The sequence below is a fragment of the Kogia breviceps genome, chromosome X (genome assembly GCF_026419965.1).
Source record: "Kogia breviceps isolate mKogBre1 chromosome X, mKogBre1 haplotype 1, whole genome shotgun sequence".
Lineage (NCBI taxonomy): Eukaryota > Metazoa > Chordata > Mammalia > Artiodactyla > Physeteridae > Kogia > Kogia breviceps.
In genome coordinates, this window is record NC_081330.1 from 120,178,125 (window position 1) to 120,202,473 (window position 24,349).

The following is a 24,349-nucleotide window of genomic DNA, read 5'->3' on the forward strand; positions in this document are numbered from 1 at the left end:
AATTATGCAAAAGACTTTAAGAAATATTTTACAGCAAGAGAAACACAAATGACCATACACAATTGAAAAACTGTTTATTTCATTAATAATTAATCAATTAATTATTAATACCACAATGAGATACCATTTCATGCCTACCAAAATGCAGAATTGAGAAGTGACCATAACAATTGTTGATTATTTCTGTATCTTGGAGCAATACTGTTCCTTATACACTGTTGATAAGTGTGCAAATTGGTACAGCAAAATTTTGGAAAAGAATTTGGCATTACCTAGTAAAGTTCACATTCAGAAACCTTCAGCCTGCTAATTTTACTCTAAAGAAACCCTTGTGCACGTGCCCCAGGAGAGATGTATAACAATGTACATAGCAGCCTTATTTATGATAGGCAAAAACTGAATAAGCAATGTCCAACACTGGTAAAATGAATAAATAAATTGTGATATAACCATACAGTAGAATAATATACAGCGGTGAAAATGGATAAATGATATCTATACACATGAGCATGAAGAAACATAAAAAAAAGCATAGCATTGAGTGAAACGAGCAATGCACAAAAATACAGTATGATTCCACTTATATTAAGTTCAAGGACAAGAAAAGCCAAATAGTTTATATATCTATATCTCTATCAAGGATGTGATTAACAAGAGTAGAATAATGGTTTTCTGAGGTGAGGGATAGAATAGTATCAGGGAGGAGACACACAGGAGTTTCAAAGGTGTTGGGCAGTGTATACTTAAGTGGTTTTCTTTATTTGTTATCTCAGCAGTGAACCCACAATATGTTATTTTGTGTATATGGTTTTTTCAAGCTAAAAATGTATGGAAAAATAACCGCAGCTAATGTTTATTCAGCATTCCTCTGTGCCAGCCACTTTGCAGATGTTCTTATTGAAAGAATGAATTCTGTGCTTTTATTTTTATTTATTTATTTTACTTTCAGGAGTGTTTACCTAAAACAAAATAGAACATATTGTGTTTAAAGCAAGGGTGAAATGATGCAATAATAAAAACAATGAGGAAAATGCTAATACCCAGTTCAAGAATAATTTTGCCTTTATACAGAATACAGAATTTTAAACCATTTAATCTACCCATAGAACCCTCTGAACCAAAAGTAGCCACATGGACAATCAGCCTAGATTAGAGTTTCTCCACCTCAGCATTACTGACATTTTGTGCTGGATCATTCTTTGTTGTAGAGGGCTATCCTGTATACTCTAGGATGTTAAGCAGTGTTCCTGGCCTGCACCCACTAGAGGCCAGTAGGACCCCTTCCCCAGTTGTGACAAAAATGTCTCCAGATACTGCCAGTTGTCACCTGGGAGGCACAATTGTCCCTGGTTGAGATCCACTGAACTAGATGGTCTTGACATGTTCAGTGGAAGTACATATATAGGGAACCTATCACATGTCTATTTCATATTCCCTTAGTAGTTCTTGTTCATTCATTTATTTGCCCAACATTTACTGAGGTACATTCTCTGAGAACTAAATGTTAAGTAGCTTTAGTAGTTATATCACCACTCCAGGTCTCTTGAACATTACTCACTTGCCAGCAGAGATGCCAGCTCAGAAAGTACCCAATAGTTTATAATCACCATTCTGCACTTTTTTTAGTTTCAAGTTTATTTAAAAATAAATAGAAAGGTAGACTTCGGCAGGATTCAAAGATGTATTAGTGACCAGTAGGTTTTTACTGACCTTAAAGGGGGCCACTTATCCCCTCCACAGCTCAGGGCTAATGCAGTTTCTTCGAAGTTTTGTTGGGTTTAGCATATGAGGAGCTTCCAGCGATGTCAATTCAGTGGCTGCTTTAATTGATTAAATCATAACCTGAGCTAAGTGGATATGCTGAAAGCAAGATTGACCTGTATTAAAAATTTAAGGGGGCTTCCCTGGTGGCGCAGTGGTTGAGAGTCCGCCTGCCGATGCAGGGGTCGCGGGTTCGTGCCCCGGTCCGTGGAGATCCCACATGCCGCGGAGCGGCTGGGCCCGTGAGCCATGGCCGCTGAGCCTGCGCGTCCGGAGCCTGTGCTCCGCAACGGGAGAGGCCACGACAGTGAGAGGCCCGCGTACCGCACAAAAAAAAAAAAAAAAAAAATTTAAGGGAAGGACATTTTAAAAAGTTAATGCACGCACTTAGATGCATGCATAGATATTTTTTCTACTCTCCAATGAGAAAGATTTTCAATATCTCTGTACATATTAAGTGTTGGCTGAAGACTTTATCAAGCCCTTTGGATGTTCATTTTGTTCGCTTAGTCATTTTGAAGACTCTCCTCTAGCTGTGCATGATTTGCTCTTTCTCTTTCCTTGCTCATATTTTTAAATCGTGCATTTACAAGGAATAAAAAGAAACTCCTAACTTGCAGTGTAATTGTGCATGAGGAGTGTATTTTGGTCCCTGCCGCTATGTCAGAGCCTCAGAGCATGGATGCTGTTGCCATAGAGACAGAGATGTTGAGCTGGTTTCATCACCTTTGCCCTGCTATTTAAAATCATACTCACAGCAAAGCTCTGACAGACATAGGGCTTTCTCTGGTAGGTCAATCACCTCCTCCCTTTTTCTCTTTTAAAAACAACAACTTGGCAGATTAATGCCATTTTCATTTATGACTGTTATAAAACGTAATGTAAATATCCTCCTGTACGGATTGAATGGGTAGCTCTTTGTGTTGTTTTGTTCCAGCATGAAACTGAAATTCCTTGAGAGTTTGCCAAAACCAGTTCCTTTAAGGGGTTCTGCTTAGGGTTCTACCCTCTCTCTTGGCTCTCTGACAGTACCAGAGCAGTGGGTAGAGAACAGAGAGATGCCAAGGACATTACGGGATGAGGCGAAAAGCAGTAGAAAGGAAGTTAATCACAGGCTTTAAAAATGTTGTTTAAACAAAGCGCATTGTGTTTGGGGGTAGGCACTCTCTTACACTTGTGGTGGATGAGTGGATCAGTACTGCCTTTCTGGAGGCAATTTGCTAATACATATCAGAAGCCTTAAAAATGTCCTTTGCCCCGTCAGTGACAGTCCTAGCAAGTTTTTCTAAGAGAACATACGTGAATGTAAACAAAGATTTGCATACAGGATTATTCATCACAGTTTTATTCATTTATTAAATATGAGTGAAGTCATATTTTAACAATTGAAGGACGTTAATTAAGTTAATTAAAGACCTTCAGGTTTTTTGGGGTTTTGTTTTTGTTTTTGTTTTTTGGTTGTGCTGTGAGCCTTGCAGGATTTTAGTTCCCTGACCAGGCATTGAACCTGGGCCCTTGGCAGTGAAAGTGCCAAGTTCTAACCACTGGACAACCAGGGAATTTCCATCACAGTTTTATTTATGATGGTGGAAAACAAGAAATAATCAGTTTCAAAAACATGTCCGTAAAAGGGGATTAGTTAAATTAATTTTAGTACATCACACAATGGAATACTAGGCAGCTGTATTAAGTAATAGTGCAGAAGCTTATTTATTAACCTGAAAAGATGTTCAAGTGATACTATTTAATAAAAAAAAAGCAGGCTGCAAATCACTAATACTAAGTATGTTTGTATTCCCTAAAAAATAATTGTAAAAACATACACATATACATTTGGGGAAACTGGAAGGTTATATGCCAAGTTTTGGTTCTTTGAGTGTTGTTGTAATTTCTTCTTTTTACTTCTCTAATTTATAAGTTTTACAGTGACCTTCCATTACTTGTATAATTTTAAAAGTCTATTAATAAATAACGAATTTTACTTATGTAAAATATTTTTTAATTTAAAAAAGTTCTAGAAGCTTTCCTTAAAGAAAGCAAATTTTTATGCAATGTCCCAAGAATTCCAAGACTAACTCACTGTCTTCTGTTCTCAAATTGATTCTTCACAAATTTGGTGGGGGGTGGCAATTTATTATTTTGGGGCCCATGAAAGACAGCTAGTTAAATCCAGTTGAAAGCATTGAACCTACTGAATTTTTGAGCTACTGTCAACCACTGTCCAGAATAGCCCCCAAGAAAGCATGTCTCACACTATCACCTCACAGAACTCCCGGGTCCCCAAGTAACGACATCTGTGAGGGCCAGCTCTATAGAGGGGAGGCGCCAGCTGCCGTGAGAGCTAAGCTGAGCTGCAGATGAAGGGATTCAATAGTCCCATCTCTGCCCTCTCAGAACCCTGCCAATGGAGATTCAGGGATGAGGGTGGGGAATAAACCTTGAGCAAATCATAAATAAACTTCCGGTAAGGGTGAGATTTGAACTCTCCACGCATATTCTCTCTCTCTCTCTCTCTCTCTCTGTCTCTGTCTCTGTCTGTCTGTCTGTCTGTCTCTCTCTCTCTCTCTCACACACACACACACACACACACACACACACACACACACCCTGCAGATGAATATGACATTACCAATGGCAGCTTTTCCCAGTATGAAGGAAGGAGGATGGTGGTGAAAGAGTCTTCCATTGTCACCTGTATTTATTATTTCCTTTCCTAATGGAGAAATTTTTGTGAGTCCAAAATAATGTGCAGAAGCATTTGATGTGAACAGTTGAGACACAACTTCGGTGCTCATTACTCAGGTAACTCTCCCCCACTCCAATTTTCTCAACACTGTCACAGCAAACCAGATAAACTCTTGGGGCACAGCAAAGCATATGACAGCCTGAGCGAGATTTCCATGAACGCACTGTAAAGCGTGGGTACCATTATTAACTGTGGAGAGCTGCAAACTGCCTGGTGGGAGGAGTGGCCCTTTCCAACACCCCTTTGCTGCGCCGCACCCCCAGAGGGGCGTGGCCTTCATTCTCTGCCAGGCCAGGCAGGGAAGCTGAGGTCCCCGAGTTCCCCCTGACCTGCCTCAGAACTTCACCCTCAGGTTTCCATTGACTGCCTGCTCGCCGGGAGTCCAGAGATGGCGCTGACGCTGGACAGGCGAGGCAGATCAAAGGCATAACGCCTCCTCAGGTTGCCACTAACCGAGAACTTCAAATGGTAGCCTTTAATCACAAGAGCAGCATCTGCATGGGCTTTGGATTTTGAAAAACAATATTGGCCAAAAGGTACCAGACAGAAAGTTCTAGAAAACAGCACTAAAATACAGTGGAGAAAAGATATGTCCATACTAAATATAAGGCAGGCCATTGCTTTTTAATTTCCCCAATATTGCTTTAACCGAACTTTACTTAACCTCTCTGTGCCTCACTATCCTCTTCTGTAAAATGGTAATAGAAATAGAAAATACCCCATAGGTTTGTTCTGAGGGTGAAATGAATTAGTATGTGTAACCCCCTCAAAGCCCCTGGCATGTGGTGAATGCTCAGTAATTACCATTATCATCATCACTGTCGTTATCATTACTAAGCATCCCTTACTACCAGGCCCTCTGCTGAGAGTTGTATGTGTAATAGTTGAATCTTTTTTATTGAACTGTATCATTCCACTGTATGAACACTATTTATCCATTCTTCTACCAATGAACACTTGTACTTGTCCTTTGCAGGACATATGCACCCATTTCTTTGGGGTACACACCTTGGAGTATAATTACTAGATCACAGTTCAGCTTCAGTAGATACTGCCGAATAGTTTCCAAAGTATTGCCGATACTTATTTATTAAGCACTTATTTTGTGTCAAGCATGGAGCCATGGAGCTACAGGGTAAACAGGACACAGAGTTAGAAACACTCCCCCCCCCCCCGAATAGCACTCGAAACATCTTGGCTTTTACTATCCCCCTTTATCTTCCCATAGAACATAATGAGTGCCACAGAACTGATAGAAGAGCTGAGAAGCAGAAAATATCAGCAATGTGCTTACAATCTCCCAGATCACAAAGCCAGTGAGCAGCAGAACTGGAATTAGTAGAGGAACAACAGCAACAAAATTCCACTCTTTGGTCTGTACAACTTGGTCATAAACCTTCAAAGGGAAGCCATCCTCGGGTTTATGCAGTAGTGGGCAGTTCCTGCCCCTGCCTGCCTTTATGAGACTAATGTGCAGTACATTAGCAGAGCGTATCTGGGACCCCAGGGAGCTCCTGAAATCCTTCTCTGTGCTCTTGAAAATCCCAGAATTGAGCTACCTGAGCTAATCCTTAGTTTGGCTCCAGGAGAAGGCAAACAAGAGGAACATCAGTTGCTACCTTTCCCTCAGCGTAAGAAAACTGGATATCTTAAGAAAAAAGAGAGAAATAAAACATTCTGGTACCTACAGTTAAATGTTCTCCTTGCCACAGATCAGTACATTCTCAACTCAGCGTGGGGATGGACGGATACGAAGAGTCCTGGGTAGAGGGGACAGACCAGGGTTTCTCCACCTTGGCACTAGTGACGTTTTGGTCTGGATAACTCTGCGTTGTTGGGGGCTGTTCTGTGTATTGTAGGACGTTCAGCAGCACCCCTGGCCTCCACCCATAGATGTAAGTAACACCCCCTAGCCCCAGTTGTGACAGCCAAAAATGTCTCTAGACATTGCCAAATGTCCCTTGGGGGGCAAAAGTGTCCCTGCCTGAACCACTGGGATATACTGATGTTAAGAATGTAGGACAGTTGAACTTTTATAGTTTTCATCATTTCAAATCCTGAACATGTAAAGATTGTAAAGCAAAAGGGCTGACATTTAATATCACAGAACTTTGATACTCTCTAGAGAAGTGTCAGGAACACTTAGTCTTTTACTTCTTTAAGGGAAATACACTAGAATACTAAAAAGAGTAATAAACAGAAAATCCCATTTCAATTCTTGAAAAGTCTGAATTACTCAATTTTTCAATATGATCTTATTTCAAATTCGGCAGAGTGAGTTCTTCAGTTACCTCTTTGTTGAATAATAATTTGCAATTGCATATCGGTTATATATTAATAGATATTTCCAAAGGGCTTTAAGGTCTTTGAAAACAATTTCTTCTCTTAAATGCCTAGTTCTTGTTGATGTTATTGATATATGTGATTTTCTCTATCGCTGAATAGAAGCTTTGGTAAGCAGATGCTAAAATTTTGGACCTTGTCTAATTATGTCAGCTGGGTCAGAGGATTATTTATTCCAAAGAAGGAACTTCTTTCCCATTATGACAAAGGTGTAACAGTTTGTATCTCTCTTATTCATTCATTCAGTTAAAGAAAGTAATTATTGAGCACTTACTAGGTGCTCTGCCCTGGGGATATAATGATCCACACGACAGGCTCAGAGAGCATGCTGGTGGTGGTAGGTGGAAAGGGTACTACTGAGCCATCAGTAGTGGCAAGTTCTTAGTTCTGATCTGCCAATGGCCAGCTCTGAGACCTTTGGAGGGGCACGCCGTCTTTCTAGAACCATCTATTAAATGAGATAGGTAGATTAACTGAAATGGCAGACAGTACCAACTCACATCAACTGCTGTTGGCTACCCAGAGCAGTTGATTTATGAGGCTCCCGCTTCACTCAGTGGCAGAGAAGGCTATCAGTGATTACTGATGTCTGCCATGGGCACACTATGGGAAACGGATAGCACCCCACATGAATTCACCATCCCTGGATTCCTAAGCCTTCAGATTCTATGATTTGCAAGAAATCTCCCTTCCCGCTTCAGTATAGTTTAACGCGGGAGAGCAAGGTTATTTAAGTTTCTTACTTTGGAAACAGGCTGTATTCTCCCTTTTCCTTTATCCTCCGCTTCTAATTCTCTTGGTCCTAGAGAAGAATTGTAAGTTATTCCACAATATAATTCCCTCTAAGGTTAGTCTTCAATATTCTCTGACATCTTGTTCTGTCTTTGAAAAGATCAAATTAGGGAAAATTTGACCTCTCTTCATTCAGGGCTGTTTTGGGGAAATGATTTTTCAGTTCAGTGAGAGATGACTGTTTTCTTAATTTTGAGCAGATGAAAATAGACACCAATCAACAAACCTTTGGCTAAGGGGAAAAATCTTTTAAACTCACATTTTGCTTTAATTACATTGAGGACAAAGGAGCGCATTGCACCCTGTGCATGAATAGATGCTCCATTATTCAAAACAACATCAACGAGCATTCCGTCCCCTATAGAAAATACGCAGTCACTGTTTAATTCAATGGTAGGATGCAAATTTAAATTCCCAGAAGGGGAAGACTGTTAATGCCATTTAAATTGGTTGTAAATTACAGATAATACGCTTGAGACCCCCGAATACAGATTAGTGGAGTATCGCTTTAGGAATTCAGTTCTAGTTTGAACTTACAGTATATTTATCTGTGAAATATAAAGCCATGAAGGCTTGTTTACAGCTACATTTTATTGCCTATCTTTTTTATTTCTGAAGCAAATATGTCACTTTTAAATGGCACAGAGATGGTTCAGCGTACTATAAGGAAATGCCATGATGTTAAAGACAGATTAGCACTCTCAGAGGCAGCTCCTCATTAAAAAACAAACAAACAAAACAAAACAAAACAAACCTAACACGGGGACACTACAACGGAATTTAATCAAGATATCATACTAGCTGACTCTTCTTTTTACCTCGTTTCTATTGGTGTTCCTGCAGTTTAAAAATCCCAGAGTCACAAGACAATCATGAGTTTCAGAAATTAGGAGCTGGCTGTGATTATCTCTTGCTGCTAAAGTATATTGGCCACTTAGAGGTTGTTTCTCATTTTTACAGATTAACTAATCATGAGTGGGATTCCTGATGGGCGAGTCTTTGTTGGAAGAATTATTCCTTAAAAACAAGGGCTTTTCAGAAGGAGAAAGTGTTCGATAAAAATGGACACTTTTCAGCAAAGGTTTCAGGGTTTCCAGCTTGAAGAGTAGCAATTTCCCTCCCAGTTCATAGAAATAAAAAACGGTTCCCCCCTTGATGTGGTTTCATGTCTCAGGTAGGAAATAGGTTACTCAGGGTGATACAAATAAATCAGCTTTGAGCTCGTGTTCTTTCTCCGGCAGCCTGTGGGGCGTGTTTTTATTTTGTGTGTGTGTGTGAAACTGAAAGGTATAAAGAAAAAGTCACCATTGATATATATACAGAGAATGGAGCCAAGCTACGGAACAATGGAGGAATGCCTAATTCATTATGCCAGAAAATGGATTGTTACCATCAATACCACATGGAGTTAATCATTTCCAAAGAACTATAATGCCAAGTTATCCATAACACTGCACCTAAATGGAAGAATGTTTTATTTTTTCTTTGATCTGTCAAAGGTACTTCAAGCTTTGCCAGGACCTTAGTGACACTATCAACATTTCATTGTATAGTTCCTATGAATTACACAGACCTTGTGATATCCCAGAGGTTAATGGAATTTTTAAAATCCCTGGCATTATCTTTTTTACTTGTCATTTGTTTATGCGTTGTAAAATAACACAGAACCTGCCCCCCTTTTCTTTTTCTGGCTATTTGCAATTAGCTTAAACAGGAGTCTTTTTCTCTACACCTAAGGATAAGGATGAAAACAGCCAGTTGAAACCCAAAGCTTCAAAAAAAAGGTGGATGAAATTCAGGTAATCTCTGCCTGTGTTAGGAGACTCTGACACAGTGTGTGTACGTGTGTGTGCGTGTGTGTGCGTGTGTGTGTGTGTGTGTGTGTGTGTGTGTGTGTGTGTGTGTGTGTGTCAGTAGTGGCGGCGGGATCTCTCTGCCTTTTCCTTGACAAGATTTGGGTTAGAATAGTCCTGATGCACGTGAAGTGGATGATGAGACTCTGGATTTCATTCTTAAGTCTTCGGTCCTCTGGGCATCTGTATATCTTATCAGATGAGGCTGGAGGCTGGCTTCCAGTGCTAGCTGTGTCCACCTGCGCCAGCGGGGAATGATCAGCACAGCAATGGTCATTTATCTTTTCTGTCTGTCCTGGGGGTGGGTTTGGGACATGCACACTCTTTCTGGGAGAAGCCATGGACCAGTGTTCCAATACGGTGGGTGGGCAGCGCCAGCCTGCTGTAGGTCCCCATAACCTGGCCCCCAACCTCCCAAGCTAACAGGAACAGAGAAGCAGGGCAGAACAAGTGCCAGACTGGGGGCCAGGTGACCTGGCTTCTTGCCTGGCCTCTGTCATCTTCTTTATCAGATCACTGGGTCTCAGTTGAGAGCGATGAGTTTCCTCATCTTGAAAGCAAGGAGGGTCATTCATTTTAACCAACATTTGGTGAGCACTTAACACCTACTAGACTCTGCCCTGAATCCTGGACAAAAATAAAAGTAAGACATGATTCCTTTCCTCAAGGGGTTTAAGGTGAAGAACCAGAGTGGGTGTAGACAAACTTGTAGACAGATAATAGCAATCAAATGCGGTCAGTTCTTAACCCCAGTATAAACAGAATACTGTCAAAGCCTAGAGGGAGAACCACCAGGTAGAGTTAAGATCACTTCAGCATAGCCATTAAAAGCATGTACTTTCAAGCCAGACCACTTGGGTTCAAGACCTGGCTTTGCCTTTATAAGCTGTGTGACCTTGGGCAAGTCACTTAACCTCTCTGTGCCTCATTTTTCTCATCTTTCAAATGGAGGTGATAATCGTACCTACCTCTTCGGATTATTCAGGCAGTTATGACAGTGCCTGGCACGTAATGAGCCCTACCTATATTCATATATTATGATAATGTTCTAGAATTCTCACAAGTCCACGGGGCTGCAAAGGAACTAGTGAATGAAAGGGAATCCTTAACTGAAAAAAAAAAAATCTAACTGCATTTCATAGAGAATGAAGATACATACGCATATTACATGCTTATTAGGCGTCAGTTGGTTCACTAACATCCCTGCGCCCATGAATGCCCATGAGTCAGGGCCCAGGCTACCAAGCAGGAGCGTTTGGCATGGTTAGGGGTGTTCTGCATTAGGACTAGGGAAGGACCGTTCTTTGATCTGCAGCGGGCTCCCGGGGAACACACACAGAGACGCTAACCATCCCTGGCCCACCCGGCTCAGGCAGATGGTGGGAGAGAACATTTTCAGGCAGGAACATTTTCGGGCCTCGCTGACTCCAGCGCCTGAGAAGGAAAACAGGAGGGTGAGTGGGTGTTTGTGCTTGGAAGTTGCAATGAAGGTAGAACTTGTCCCTGGAAGGAACGAGGGCCACGGGGTTGGCTGGATATAAGAGGACTCAGGCCAAGTGTGGGCAGCTGTGGGCTGCTTGGAAAGGTCCTTCTGGGAAGTGGGTGTCAAAAAGAGAAAGGGCAGAGAGACGCAGGAGACTGGGCTGAGGTCTTGATAAGGAACTTGAGAGGAAGAAGACCATGTTAGGCCTTGGAGATACAATAGTATCTCCAGAGAAGGACAGGAAAATAAGTCACATTCAGCACACACCTGAGACATTCATGGAGCAGAGATGGTCAGACTCATGGGAATACGGGTGCTCTGGTAAATATTTAACAACTGTCTCCCTTTGGGGAAGAAGGGCAGAGAAGGGACTCCTTTATAGAATTTGCTGATTTCCCTAGTGTAAACACTACCACCGTGGCTGACTTCAAGCTACCAATGTGATGTCACTCGATGTGGAGTTGGGAAGAGTTTCTGGGTGGCACCCTATGAGACATGCTTTCCCCCCTACACATGCAGGAGAGATACAGGTAAGCTCAAGTGCCAGGATAAGAGTAAAATGTCATAAATGGATTAGGAAGTGATGAGTTTTGAGTATTTATTACCTTTGTTTGAATATAATTTATCTAATTGTAAATTTCTATAATTTCATTTGAAATAATGACCATCATTTATAATGGGCTTCCAAAATTCCTGAAAATTTAACAGTTGGCCCTTGGAAGAAGGTTCAAGCTAGCTCTAAAGCATATCAATTTTCTCCATGGTAAAATAGGAGCCTCCTTCTCATCGTACTGTCTAGATCACAGGGTTCTTGTGAGGGTCAGAAAAGTATGTGAAAGCATTTCAAGAACTGTAAGCAGCATATAAATATTATATACAAATAAAAATTATCCTCATGGGAAGAGTATAACCTAGTGGTTGAGAAGGCAGTTTCTGGAAACAGGTTGCCTAAGTTGAATCTTGGCTCTACTCTTTTTTAGCTGTGTGACATTTGGCATATCCTTGCCCTCTCTGAGCCTCAGTTTTCTCATCTGTAGAATTTCTGAGAGGCTTAACTGAGTTAATATTGTAAAGCACATGGAATCGTGTCTAGCACACAGTAAGCACCATTGAAACATTGGCTAAAATTGTTTTCAACTTGAGCAGCAGTAAGCCTGCAGTTCTTCCAGAACCAGAAAGGCTTATAATTGGGGAACCCAAGAGCCTGGCCTCCACCCCACTGCTTGGTTTTAAAGGGACAGCTCTCCTCTATGGTAATGGAATTGCTACTTTGCTGACAGCCAATGCTTTTTAGATAATGAACCCTGAGGCCTATTGCAGAGATAAAGATGCTGCTAGAATCAGATTCCGTGGCCACTCACCGCAGTAGTGGGGGGCGCTGGGGGAGGGAGCAGGGAGAGTTATCTTATTACATGCCTGGCTGGCTCAATTACTTCAGTCCTGACCTAGGCAGAGCCCCAGAGTTCCAGGGACCATTAGCTGCCCCGCAGAACCTGGTCTCATTTACTATCTCAGGACAGGAAATGGAAGAAAAGCCTGCTCACCACAGGTCCCAGGGCTGGCCAGGATAAGAAAGTAGACAGATGGGTGGAGAGCGATGGAGGACACCTTGAGGCAGGGGACAGGAGCCATGGCTGCCACAGCAGCCACAGACTCCTTCAAGGAGTCTGGGACGTGAGGCAGACGGTTCTCAGGCAAAGTCAGGGACAGATTTGGGGGTGGGGATGGGGAGGAAGGTGGTTGGAAAGGTGGTCAGGGTCTCCTCATCAGCGACGAAGAAGTCAGGTGACTCGGAATGAGACTAGAATGGCAGAAGCGAGAAAGGTTTAGTCCACAAGGAGGAAAAACATTAATGCAGGCTGCTAGGGCCAGGTTTTTCCAATTAAGGCTTTGCAACCATTACCGAGTCCTGACTCCCATGGAGTGGGTCAGACAGAACCAGCATTCCCTCTCTCTTAGCAAACTAAAATAGAAGAGACTGTGGCATATACTGTCTGGGTGCCCATCAATCCCACTTGCTCTTCCTTGGGTGCTCAGACTATGTTTCCCTGTGGCCCTTACAAGTAGGTGCAGCCTTGTAACTATGGCCGTGGAGTGTAGACAAAAGTGAGATAAGCCATGAAATCCCCTGGATGACTCTGTGTGTGTATGTGTGTCTCTGTCTCTGTCTCTCTCCCCGTCTTGCTCCTTTCTACCCCAATCCTGTGTTAAAGATGGTGGCATCATAATATGGAAAGAGCCTTGATCCCTGGAGGGGGAAGGAAGCCACTAAGCAGAGCTGCCTAATCTGCACTGGGCTAGGACATGAGCAAAAAATAAACTTTTATTTTGTTAAGCCATTGAGATTTAGGGCTTCAGAGCCTAGCAAGCATTGTCCCGACTAAGAAAAATAACAGAATGAAGTGGAATGGAGTGGAAAGGAAGGAATATAATGGAATAAATTAGAATAGAATGGAATGGAATACAATAGAACAGAAACTATCAGAGTACATTGCAGTTAGTAAAAAGGAAATTGGTTTGTTGAAACATTTGTTTCAGTTCATATATAGACTACTTTTTAATAAAAGTTTTATTTTTTGCTGGCCAAAGAGGTTAAAAGTTTTGAAAATCACTGCCTTAGAGCTAGAAAGAGATTTGTGGGGTGTGATAGAAGGAAAAGCTTTAGGTAAGATGGGGATTGCATATTTACCACCCTTTGAAAGAAGGTGCTATAGACTTGCTGGGCACCCCTATCTTCTGTCTAGTTTTAGTGCAAGTTTGCTATTTGTGCCTGCCAGTCTACTTTCACTTCCACTGGGAATAGCATCTCAGTCTTAGTCCATATAGTTTGTTTGGGTCTGGCTCTACCCCTTTGAGATCAAGGTGGAGGACACATGTATGAAGCCTGGAAAATCAAAGTGTTTCATTCCTGAAGCCACAGTGATTGGTTCAGGGATGAACACAAGACCCAGATTGGTCCACTCAGAGCTAAAACTGGGACTTTGGCTGGAGTGATGAAAGTAAGTGCTTTGTTTCCCCTGGTTTTGGAGCTGTGGAGATATAAATCTGAAGTTGCTGACGGCTGTCCTGCCATCACAGGGGAAAACTTGCCAGAGAGTAGAACCATCATTGAAGAAGGCAGAGCTAGAGATCAAACAAGACCAAGTCCCAATGACATCATTTGAATCCCTGGATCTAGCCATGCCTGAAGTCATCCATGTAGTTTATAGTTGAGTCTAGAAATTCAGTTCTTGGCTTTTTCCAAATTGGGTTGAGTTTTTGACAGTTGTAACTGAGTCCTGAGGCTGTGGTCTTCCACATTTTTGTTTTGTTTTTTTTGCGGTACGTGGGCCTCTCACTGTTGTGGCCTCTCCCGTTGCGGAGCACAGGCTCCGGACGCGCAGGCCCAGCGGCCATGGCCCACGGGCCCGGCCGCTCCGCGGCACGTGGGATCTTCCCGGACCGGGGCACGAACCCGTGTCCCCTGCATCGGCAGGCAGATTCTCAACCACTGTGCCACCAGGGAAGTCCTCACATTTTTAAGATGTCTCTTCCTTGGTAAAATGGGCCTCAGGAAAGAACTGAAGTGGAAAACAGCTGGTCCTCAGGCTCCTCCAGGCTTTGCCAAGGAAGAGTTTCAATCACAGAAGAATCAGGCTTCCACATGAGGAAAAACTATAAGGTAAAATCAAGGAGAAACTCATTTTTTCTTTTTTTCTGTTTTCAGAGGATAAAGAACAGATGAATGCCATTACAACTACTAATATATTTCTCTTCATTTATTCAACAGATATTTATTGAGCACCTTCCATGTGCTAAGAACTATGTTAGGCCCTGGAGATACAACATTGAGTAATAACAGAGCAAATTCTTATTAAGAGCTTACTATGTGTCAGAAACTGTTCTAGGAACTTTATGCTTATTAATTTTATTTGCCCTTTATATCTACCCTATCAAGTAGATAACTATTACTATCTCCCATTTTATAGATGAGGAAACTGAAGCACAGTGAGATTGTTAGGAAGAAGCCTTGAACCACACTGCCATAGTCCTTACTCGCTGAAAGCTCATGGTGGTTTCTACAAAGGACCATCCCCCAAAGTCTCTTAGGCTCTCTGCTCTGAATTAGAATTCACTTTAACAAAGTCTGACTTTGACTTGAACTACAGCATCGCTTGTTGAATTCCATGCACTGCTCAACTTACCTTTGGGAAATTAGTCTATTAGCTATTAAGAGGTGTGACCCAGGGTGGGGAAGGGAGAATAAAAGGTCACTTAGAAACACAGTTTAGTCTAATGGTTAAGAGCACAGTTGGGGAACTCAGATACTGGGTTCAAATGTCTACTCTGCCATTTTCTAGCTGTGTGACCTTGAAGAAGTTACGGACCCTCTCTGAGCTTCTGTCTCTTCATCTTGGAAATTGGGTTAATGATTCCAATTCATCTGGTGGTTGCACAACTGGAATAAAGTAGTGAAGTGCCTGGGGCCGAGTCAGCACCCAGTAAATGCTGGTTGTTATAACTCTTCCTCTTTGGCTCCCATCTCCCTGTTTGTTACTGGAGGAAATGGGCAAGATGCTCTCCGAGGTCTCTGCTGGCAGATGTTTGTGTGACTAGAGTTTTCCAAGTGCTAATTTGGGAATTGTAGATTCCCATTGTCATGGTTTTTCTTCTTAAAGAATTATTTTCTGTTGTGTCTCTGTAAAAATTGGGCTTTTTGTGCTAGTCTGCAGCCACAGGAGCTTTAAGCCTTTCATGTGACATCATAAGTTGGTGCCCAGAAAAGCAAGGAAACACCATATACCAAAGCAGTGAGGAAGAGAATTCCAGGGGCCGATGGCCCTAATCCGAATCTGGACATGCTCTAGGGGAGGGGGATGTTGGCTTCCCATTCCTTGACTCCTCTAACAGCTCTGGAGACACTCCCACCCCCAAGCTAGAGGATGTGGCATTGGAGGGGGGCACTGAGTAAGGAAGAGCAGGGGAGGGGAAAAGAAAGACAGCAGGACAGGGAGGGGTGTGGAGAGGGGAAAAGGATGGAAAGGCTAGAAGTCAACTAGGAGAATACAGAGAAAGAAGAGCTGGGCAGGCAAATTGAGGAAGTCAACTCAGACCTCACCATGAAATATTCAATCTCTTCTGGTAGAACTTGATTTCAAAAATGTCCTATTGGGATAATGACAGGATTGGTTCAAGATGGCAGAGTAGAAGGATGTGCTCTCACTCCCTCTTGCAAGAGCACTGGAGTCACAACTAACTGCTAAAAAATCATCGACACGAAGACACTGGAACTCACCAAAAAAGATACCCCACATCCAAAGACAAAGGAGAAGCCACAATGAGATGGTAGGAGGGGTGCTATCACAGTAAAATCAAATCCCATAACTGCTGGGTGGGTGACTCACAAACTGGAGAACACTTATACTACAGAAGTCCACCCACTGGAGTGAGGGTTCTGAGCCCCACGTCAGGCTTCCCAACCTGGGGCCCTGGCAACAGGAGGAGGAATTCCTAGAGAATCAGACTTTGGAGCCTAGTGGGATTTGATTGCAGGACTTTGACAGGACTGGGGGAAACAGAGACTCCACTCTTGGAAGGCACACACCAAGTAGTGTGCGCATCAGGACCCAGGGGGAGGAGCAGTGACCCCATAGGAGACTGAACCAGACCTACCTGCTAGTGTTGGAGGGTCTCCTGCAGAGGCAGGGGGCGGCTGTGGCTCACCAAGGGACAAGGACACTGGCAGCAGAAGTTCTGGGAAGCGCTCCTTGGCGTCAGCCCTCCCAGAGTCCACCATTAGCCCCACCAAAGAGCCCCGGTAGGCTCCAGTGTTGGGCCGCCTCAGGCCACACAACCAGCAGGGAGGGAACCCAGCCCCACCCGTCAGCAGACAAGTGGATTAAAGTTTTACTGTGCTCTGCCCACCAGAGCAACAGGCCAGCTCTACCATCCACCAGCCCCTCCCATCAGGAAACCTCCACAAGCCTCTCAGATAGCCTCATCCACCAGAGGGCAGACAACAGAAGCAAGAAGAACTACCATCCTGCAGCCTGTGGAACAAAAACTACGTTCACAGAAAGACAGACAAGATGAAAAGGCAGAGGGCTATGAACCAGATGAAGAAACAAGAGAAAACCCCAGAAAAACAACTAAATGAAGTGGAGATAGACAACCTTCCAGAAAAAGAATTCAGAATCATGATAGGGAAGATGATCCACGACCTCGGAAAAAGAATGGAGGCAAAGACCGAGAAGATGCAAGAAATGTTTAACAAAGACCTAGAAGAATTAAAGAACAAACAAACAGAGATGAACAATACAATAACTGAAATGAAAATTACACTCAAAGGAATCAATAGCAGAATAACTGAGGCAGAAGAACAGATAAGTGACCTGGAAGACAGAATGGTGGAATTCACTGCTGCAGAACAGAACAAAGAAAAAAGAATGAAAAGAAATGAAGACAGCCTAAGAGACCTCTGGGACAACATTAAATGCAACGACATTCGCATTACAGGGGTCCCAGAAGGAGAAGAGAGAGAGAAAGGACCCGAAAAAATATTTGAAGAGATTATAGTCAAAAACTTCCCAAACATGGAAAAGGAAATAGCCACCGAAGTCCAGGAAACGCAGCGAGTCCCATACAGGATAAACCCAAGGAGAAACATGCCGAGACACATAGTAATCAAATTGGCAAAAATTAAAGACAAAGAAAAATTATTAAAAGCAGCAAGGGAAAAACGACAAATAACGTACAAGGGAACTCCCATAAGGTTAACAGCTGATTTCTCAACAGAAACTCTACAAGCCAGAAGGGAGAGGCATGATACACTTAAAGTGATGAAAGGGAAGAACCTACAACCAAGATTACTGTACATGGCAATGATCTCATTCACATTTGATGGAGAAATCAAAAGCTTTACAGACAAGCAAGAGCTAAGAGAATTCAGCACCACCAAACCAGCTCTACAACAAATGCTAAAAGAACTTCTCTAAGTGGGAAACACAGGAGAAGAAAAGGACCTACAAAAACAAACCCAAAACACTTAAGAAAATGGTCATAGGAACATACATATCGATAATTACCTTAAACGTGAATGGATTAAATGCTCCAACCAAAAGACACAGGCTTGCTGAATGGATACAAAAACAAGACCCATATATATGCTGTCTACAAGAGACCCACTTCAGACCTAGGGACACATCCAGACTGAAAGTGAGGGGATGGAAAAAGATATTCCATACAAATGGAAATCAGAAGAAAGCTGGAGTAGCAATTCTCATATCAGGCAAAATAGACTTTAAAATAAAAACTATTACAAGAGACAAAGAAGGACACCACATAATGATCAAGGGATCAACCCATGAAGAAGATATAACAATTGTAAATATTTATGCACCCAACATAGGAGCACCTCAGTACATAAGGCAAATACTAACAGCCATAAAAGGGGAAATCGACAGTAACACAATCATAGTAGGGGACTTTAACACCCCACTTTCACCAATGGACAGATCATCCAAAATGAAAATAAATAAGGAAACACAAGCTTTAAATGAAACATTAAGCAAGATGGACTTAATTGATATTTATAGGACATTCCATCCCAAAACAACAGTATATACTTTCTTCTCAAGTGCTCATGGAACATTCTCCAGATAGATCATATCTGGGGTCAAAAATCAAACCTTGGTAAATTTAAGAAAATTGAAATCCTATCAAGTATCTTTTCCAACCACAACGCTTTGAGACTAGATATCAATTACAGGAAAAAAATCTGTAAAAAATACAAACACATGGAGGCTAAATAGTGCACTACTAAATAACCAAGAGATCACTGAAGAAATCAAAGAGGAAATCAAAAAATACCTAGAGACAAAAGACAATGAAAACACAACGATCCAAATCTATGGGATTCAGCAAAAGCAGTTCTAAGAGGGAAGTTTATAGCTATATAAGCTACCTCAAGAAACAACAAACATCTCAAATAAACAAGCACAACTTACACCTAAAGGAACAAGAGAAAGAAGAACAAACAAAACCCAAAGTTAGTAGAAGGAAAGAAATCATAAAGATCAGAGCAGAAATAAATGAAATAGAAACAAAGAAAACAATAGCAGAGATCAATAAAACTAGAAGCTGGTTCTTTGAGAAGATAAACAAAATTGATAAACCATTAGCCAGACTCACCAAGAAAAAGAGGGAGAGGACTCAAATCAGTAAAATTAGAAGTGAAAAAGGAGAAGTTACAACAGACACGGCAGAAATACAAAGCATCCTAAGAGACTACCACAAGCAACTCTAGGCCAGTAAAATGGACAACCTGCAAGAAATGGACCAATTCTTAGAAAGGTATAACCTTCCAAGATTGAACCAGGAAGAAATAGAATATTTGAACACACCAATCACAAGTAATGAAATTGAAACTGTGATTAAAAATCTTCCAACAGGGCTTCCCTGGTGGCGCAGTGGTTGAGAGTCCGCCTGCCGATGCAGGGGACGCGGGTTCGTGTCCTGGTCCGGGAGGATCCCACGTGCTGCGGAGTGGCTGGGCCCGTGAGCCATGGCCACTGGGCCTGCATGTCCGGAGCCTGCGCTCCGCCACAGGAGAGGCCACAGCAGTGAGAGGCCCGCGTGCCGCAAAAAAAAAAAAAAAAAAAAAAAAATCTTCCAACAAACAAAAGTCCAGGACCAGAGGGCTTCACAGGTGAATTCTATCAAACATTTAGAGAAGAGCTAACACCCATCCTTCTCAAACTCTTCCAAAAAATTGCAGAGGAAGGAACACTCCCAAACTCATTCTATGAGGCCACCATCACCCTGATACCAAAACCAGACAAAGATACTACAAATAAAGAAAACTACAGACCAATATCACTGATGAATATAGATGCAAAAATCCTCAACAAAATACTAGCAAACAGAATCCAACAACACATTAAAAGGATCATACACCACGATCAAGTGGGATTTATCCCAGGGATGCAAGGATTCTTCAATATACGCAAATCAATCAATACACCATATTAACAAATTGAAGAATAAAAGCCATATGATCATCTCAATAGATGCAAAAAAACCTTTTGACAAAATTCAACACCCATTTATGATAAAAACTCTCCAGCAAGTGGGCATAGAGGGAACCTATCTCAACATAATAAAGGCCATATATGACAAGCCCACAGCAAACATCATTCTCAGTGGTGAAAAACTAAAAGCATTTCCTCTAAGATCAGGAACAAGACAAGGATGTCCACTCTCGCCACTATTATTCAACATAGTTTTGCAGGGCCTAGCCACAGTGATCAGAGAAGAAAAATAAATAAAAGGAATACACATTGGAAAAGAAGAAGTAAAACTGTCACTGTCTGCAGATGACATGATACTATACATAGAGAATCCTAAAGATGCCATCAGAAAACTACTAGAGCTAATCAATGAATTTTGTAAAGTTGCAGGATACAAAATGAATGCACAGAAATCTCTTGCATTCCTATACAATAATGATGAAAAGTCTGAAAGAGAAATTAAAGAAACACTCTCATTTACCATTGCAACAAAAAGAATAAAATACCTAGGAATAAACCTACCTAGGGAGACAAAAGACCTGTATGCAGAAAACTATAAGACACTGATGAAAGAAATTAAAGATGATACCAACAGATGGAGAGATATACCATGTTCTTGGATTGGAAGAATCAATATTGTGAAAATAACTATACTACTCAAAGCAATCTACAGATTCAAAGGAATCCCTATCAAATTACCAATGGAATTTTTTACAGAACTAGAACAAAATATCTTCAAATTTGTATGGAGACAAAGCAGACCCCGAATAACCAAAGCAGTCTTGAGGGAAAAAACTGGAGCTGGAAGAATCAGACTCCCTGACTTCAGACTATACTATAAAGCTACAGTAATCAAGACGATATGGTACTGGCACAAAAACAGAAATATAGATCAATGGAACAGGATGGAAATCCCACAGATAAACCCATGCACCTATGGTCAACTAATCTATGACAAAGGAGGCAAGGATATACAATGGAGAAAAGACAGCCCCTTCAATAAGTGGTGTGGGAAAACTGGACAGCTACATGTAAAATAATGAAATTAGAACACTCCCTAACACCATCCACAAAAATAAACTCCAAATGGATTCGAGACCTAAATGTAAGACCAGACACCATAAAACTCTTAGAGGAAAACATAGGAAGAACACTCTTTGACATAAATCACGGCAAGATCCTTTGTGACCCACCTCCTAGAGAAATGGAAATAAAAACAAAAGTAAACAAATAGGACCTAATGAAACTTAAAAGTTTTTGCACAGCAAAGGAAACTACAAACAAGATGAAAAGACAACCCACAGAATGGGAGAAAATATTTGCAAATGAATCAGTGGACAAGCAATTCATCTCCAAAATATATGAACAGCTCATGCAGCTCAATATTAAACAAACAAAACAAACAACCCAATCCAAAAATGGGCAGAAGACCTAAATAGACATTTCTCCAAAGAAGATATACAGATGGCCAAGAAGCACATGAAAAGCTGCTCAACATCACTAATTATTAGAGAAATGCAAATCAAAACTACCATGAGGTATCACCTCACACCAGGTAGAATGAACATCATCAGAAAATCTACAAACGGCAAATGCTGGAGAGGGTGTGGAGAAAAGGGAACCCTCTTGCACTGTTGGCGAGAATGTAAATTGATACAGTCTCTATGGAGAACAGTATGGAGGTTCCTTATCAAACTAAAAATAGAATTACCATATGACCCAGCAATCCCACTACTGGGCATATACCCAGAGAAGACCATCATTCAAAAAGACACATGCACACCAATATTCATTGTAGCACTGTTTACAATAGCCCGGAAATGGAAGCAGCCTAAATGCCCATCGACAGATGAATGGATAAAGAAGATGTGGTACATATATACAATGGAATATTACTCAGCCATAAAAAGGAATGAAGTTGGGTCATTTGTAGAGACATGGATGGATCTAGAGACTGTCATACAGAGTGAAGTAAGTCAGAAAGAAAAAAACAAATATCATATATTAACGCATATATGTGGAACCTAGAAAAATGGTACAGATGAACCAGTTTGCAGGGCAGAAACTGAGACACAGATACAGAGAACAAATGTATGGACACCAAGGGGAGAAGGTGGTGGTGAGGGGAGTTGTGGTGTGATGAATTGGGAGATTGGGATTGACATATATACACTAGTATGTATAAAATGGATAAGTAATAGGAAGCTGCTATATAAAAAAATAAATAAAAATCAAAAAAATAAAATAAAATGTCCTGTTGGAAACCATGGAACAAATCCCCAAATAGCAGACTATATGGGGTTGAGGAAGAATTAATGACCATAGAATGCTCCTTAAGAGCAAAAGTGTCATAATACCATTGCCCTTATTTTCCACTCTGCAGGTCTTTTACGTACCGTGATTTATTTTATTGTTGAAATAAAAAAACAAATGCAATGCAAACAAAAAATAAGTGAAAAAGACTAAATGTCTATACTCCTCAGAGATACCCTCTCCAATGGGATAACGTTTTCTTCCTTCATTCACTTATTCATTGCTTTATCTACCAGTCACTTATTGGGTCTCTACTCTGTGCCATGACCCAAGTTAGATGGTAGGGATTCAGAGATAACTAAGACACAGTTCCTGCTCTATAAAGAGGGAAAATGCAGCACCAGTTTTGACACTCCTGCCATCTAGAGGTGGGGGACCATATCGCTTCCCCTTGAATCTTATCTGGTCTTAATGACTCACTTATAACCAATAAAATGAAGTGGAAGTAACATATAAGGTTAAGTTATAAAAGATGATAACAGCTTCCGCCTTGCTTTTTTTTTGAATTAATTTATTTTTGGCTGCACTGGGTCTTCGCTGCTGCGTGCGAGCTTTCTCTAGTTGCGGTGAGCGGGGGCTCCTCTTCGTGGTGGTACATGGGCTTCACATTGCAGTGGCCTCTCTTGTTGTGAAGCACAGGCTCTAGGCACGTGGCCTTCAGTAGTTGTGGCATGCAGACTCAGTAGTTGTGGTGCACAGGCTGAGGTGCTCGGCGGCATGTGGGATCTCCCCGGACCAGGGCTCAAACCCGTGTCCCTTGCGTTGGCAGGTGGATTCTTAACCACTGTGCCACCAGGGAAGCCCCCTGCCTTGCTTTCTGAAGCATTCACTCTTAGAGCCTTGAAGTGCCATGAAAGAAGTCCCACCATCATGAGACCACCATGGTGTGAGGAACCCCAAGCAGTTGCATAAAGAGGCCATATGTATATGTTCTGATAAACAGATGTCCCAGCCAACAGCCAGGATCAACTGCCACATGTGAGTGAAGATCCTCCAGGTGATTCTAGCCCCCAGCCATTCAGTCACCTGTAGCAACTGAATCTTCCTAACTTAGGTCGCAAACAACACGGAGCAGAAGCAAGCCGTCCACTGTGCCCTGTTTGAATTACTGACTCGAGAATCCATCCGTGGCCATAATAAGTATTGCTTTATGTCCCTAAGTTTTGGGATAATTTGTTATACAGTAGTAGTAATTGGAACACTTTCTAGTGATTGTTAAAGCCCCAAATAAACATGAAAACACAGTTATTAAATTAAACCACCATGATCGTCATCCCCAGAGGTGTTCATCACTCACCCATTTGTGATATTCACCAGTGCTTACAAAGAGCATTTTATTTTATTTTATTTTTTTAGTTTATTTTTATTGGGGTATAGTTGCTTTACAATGGTGTGTTAGTTTCTGCTGTACAACAAAGTGAACCAGCTGTACATATACATATGTCCCCTTCCTCTTGGACCTCCCTCCCACCCGACCCCCCCATCCCACCCCTCTAGGTCACCCCAGAGCACCGAGCTGAGCTCCCTGTGGTATACAGCAGGTTCCCACTAGCTATCACAAACAGCATTTTAAAGAGAGTTACTGTCTTCAGGAAGTTGACAGCCTGAGATGGGCAGACCCACCCAAGGGGCTTAACACTTGAGAACCCAGAATGTGTCAAAGGGACTAAAAATCTGGCCCTTCAAGTTCAAGGTCTGACTTTATTTTTCAGTTTTAGATCTGTAACCCAGTTCATCCAGTTGGCATTGGTATTTGTACGTGGTGTGTAAGGGGCGGAGACCCGTTATGGTTTACATATGGCTATCCCATTTATCCAGCACCATTCTTTGCAAAGACTGTCCTTTTCTCACTGCTCTGTTGTGAATCATGCATCATAAATCAAGTGCTCACATACATGTTCTGGATGCTTTATTCTGATCCATTGATCTATTTGATTTTCTGGGCGCCAAGACCCACAATGTTTTATATATTAGAGCACTGTAATAAAGCGTAATTTTTAAGAGTAAAAAA

General features: G+C 41.8%; 1 protein-coding gene across 8 annotated transcripts in view; it reads left to right on the forward strand.

The window, feature by feature from the left end:
• Positions 1-24,349, forward strand: part of RAI2 (retinoic acid induced 2) — a 404,475-nt gene that overhangs the window by 205,001 nt on the left and 175,125 nt on the right. The window lies entirely within an intron of this gene.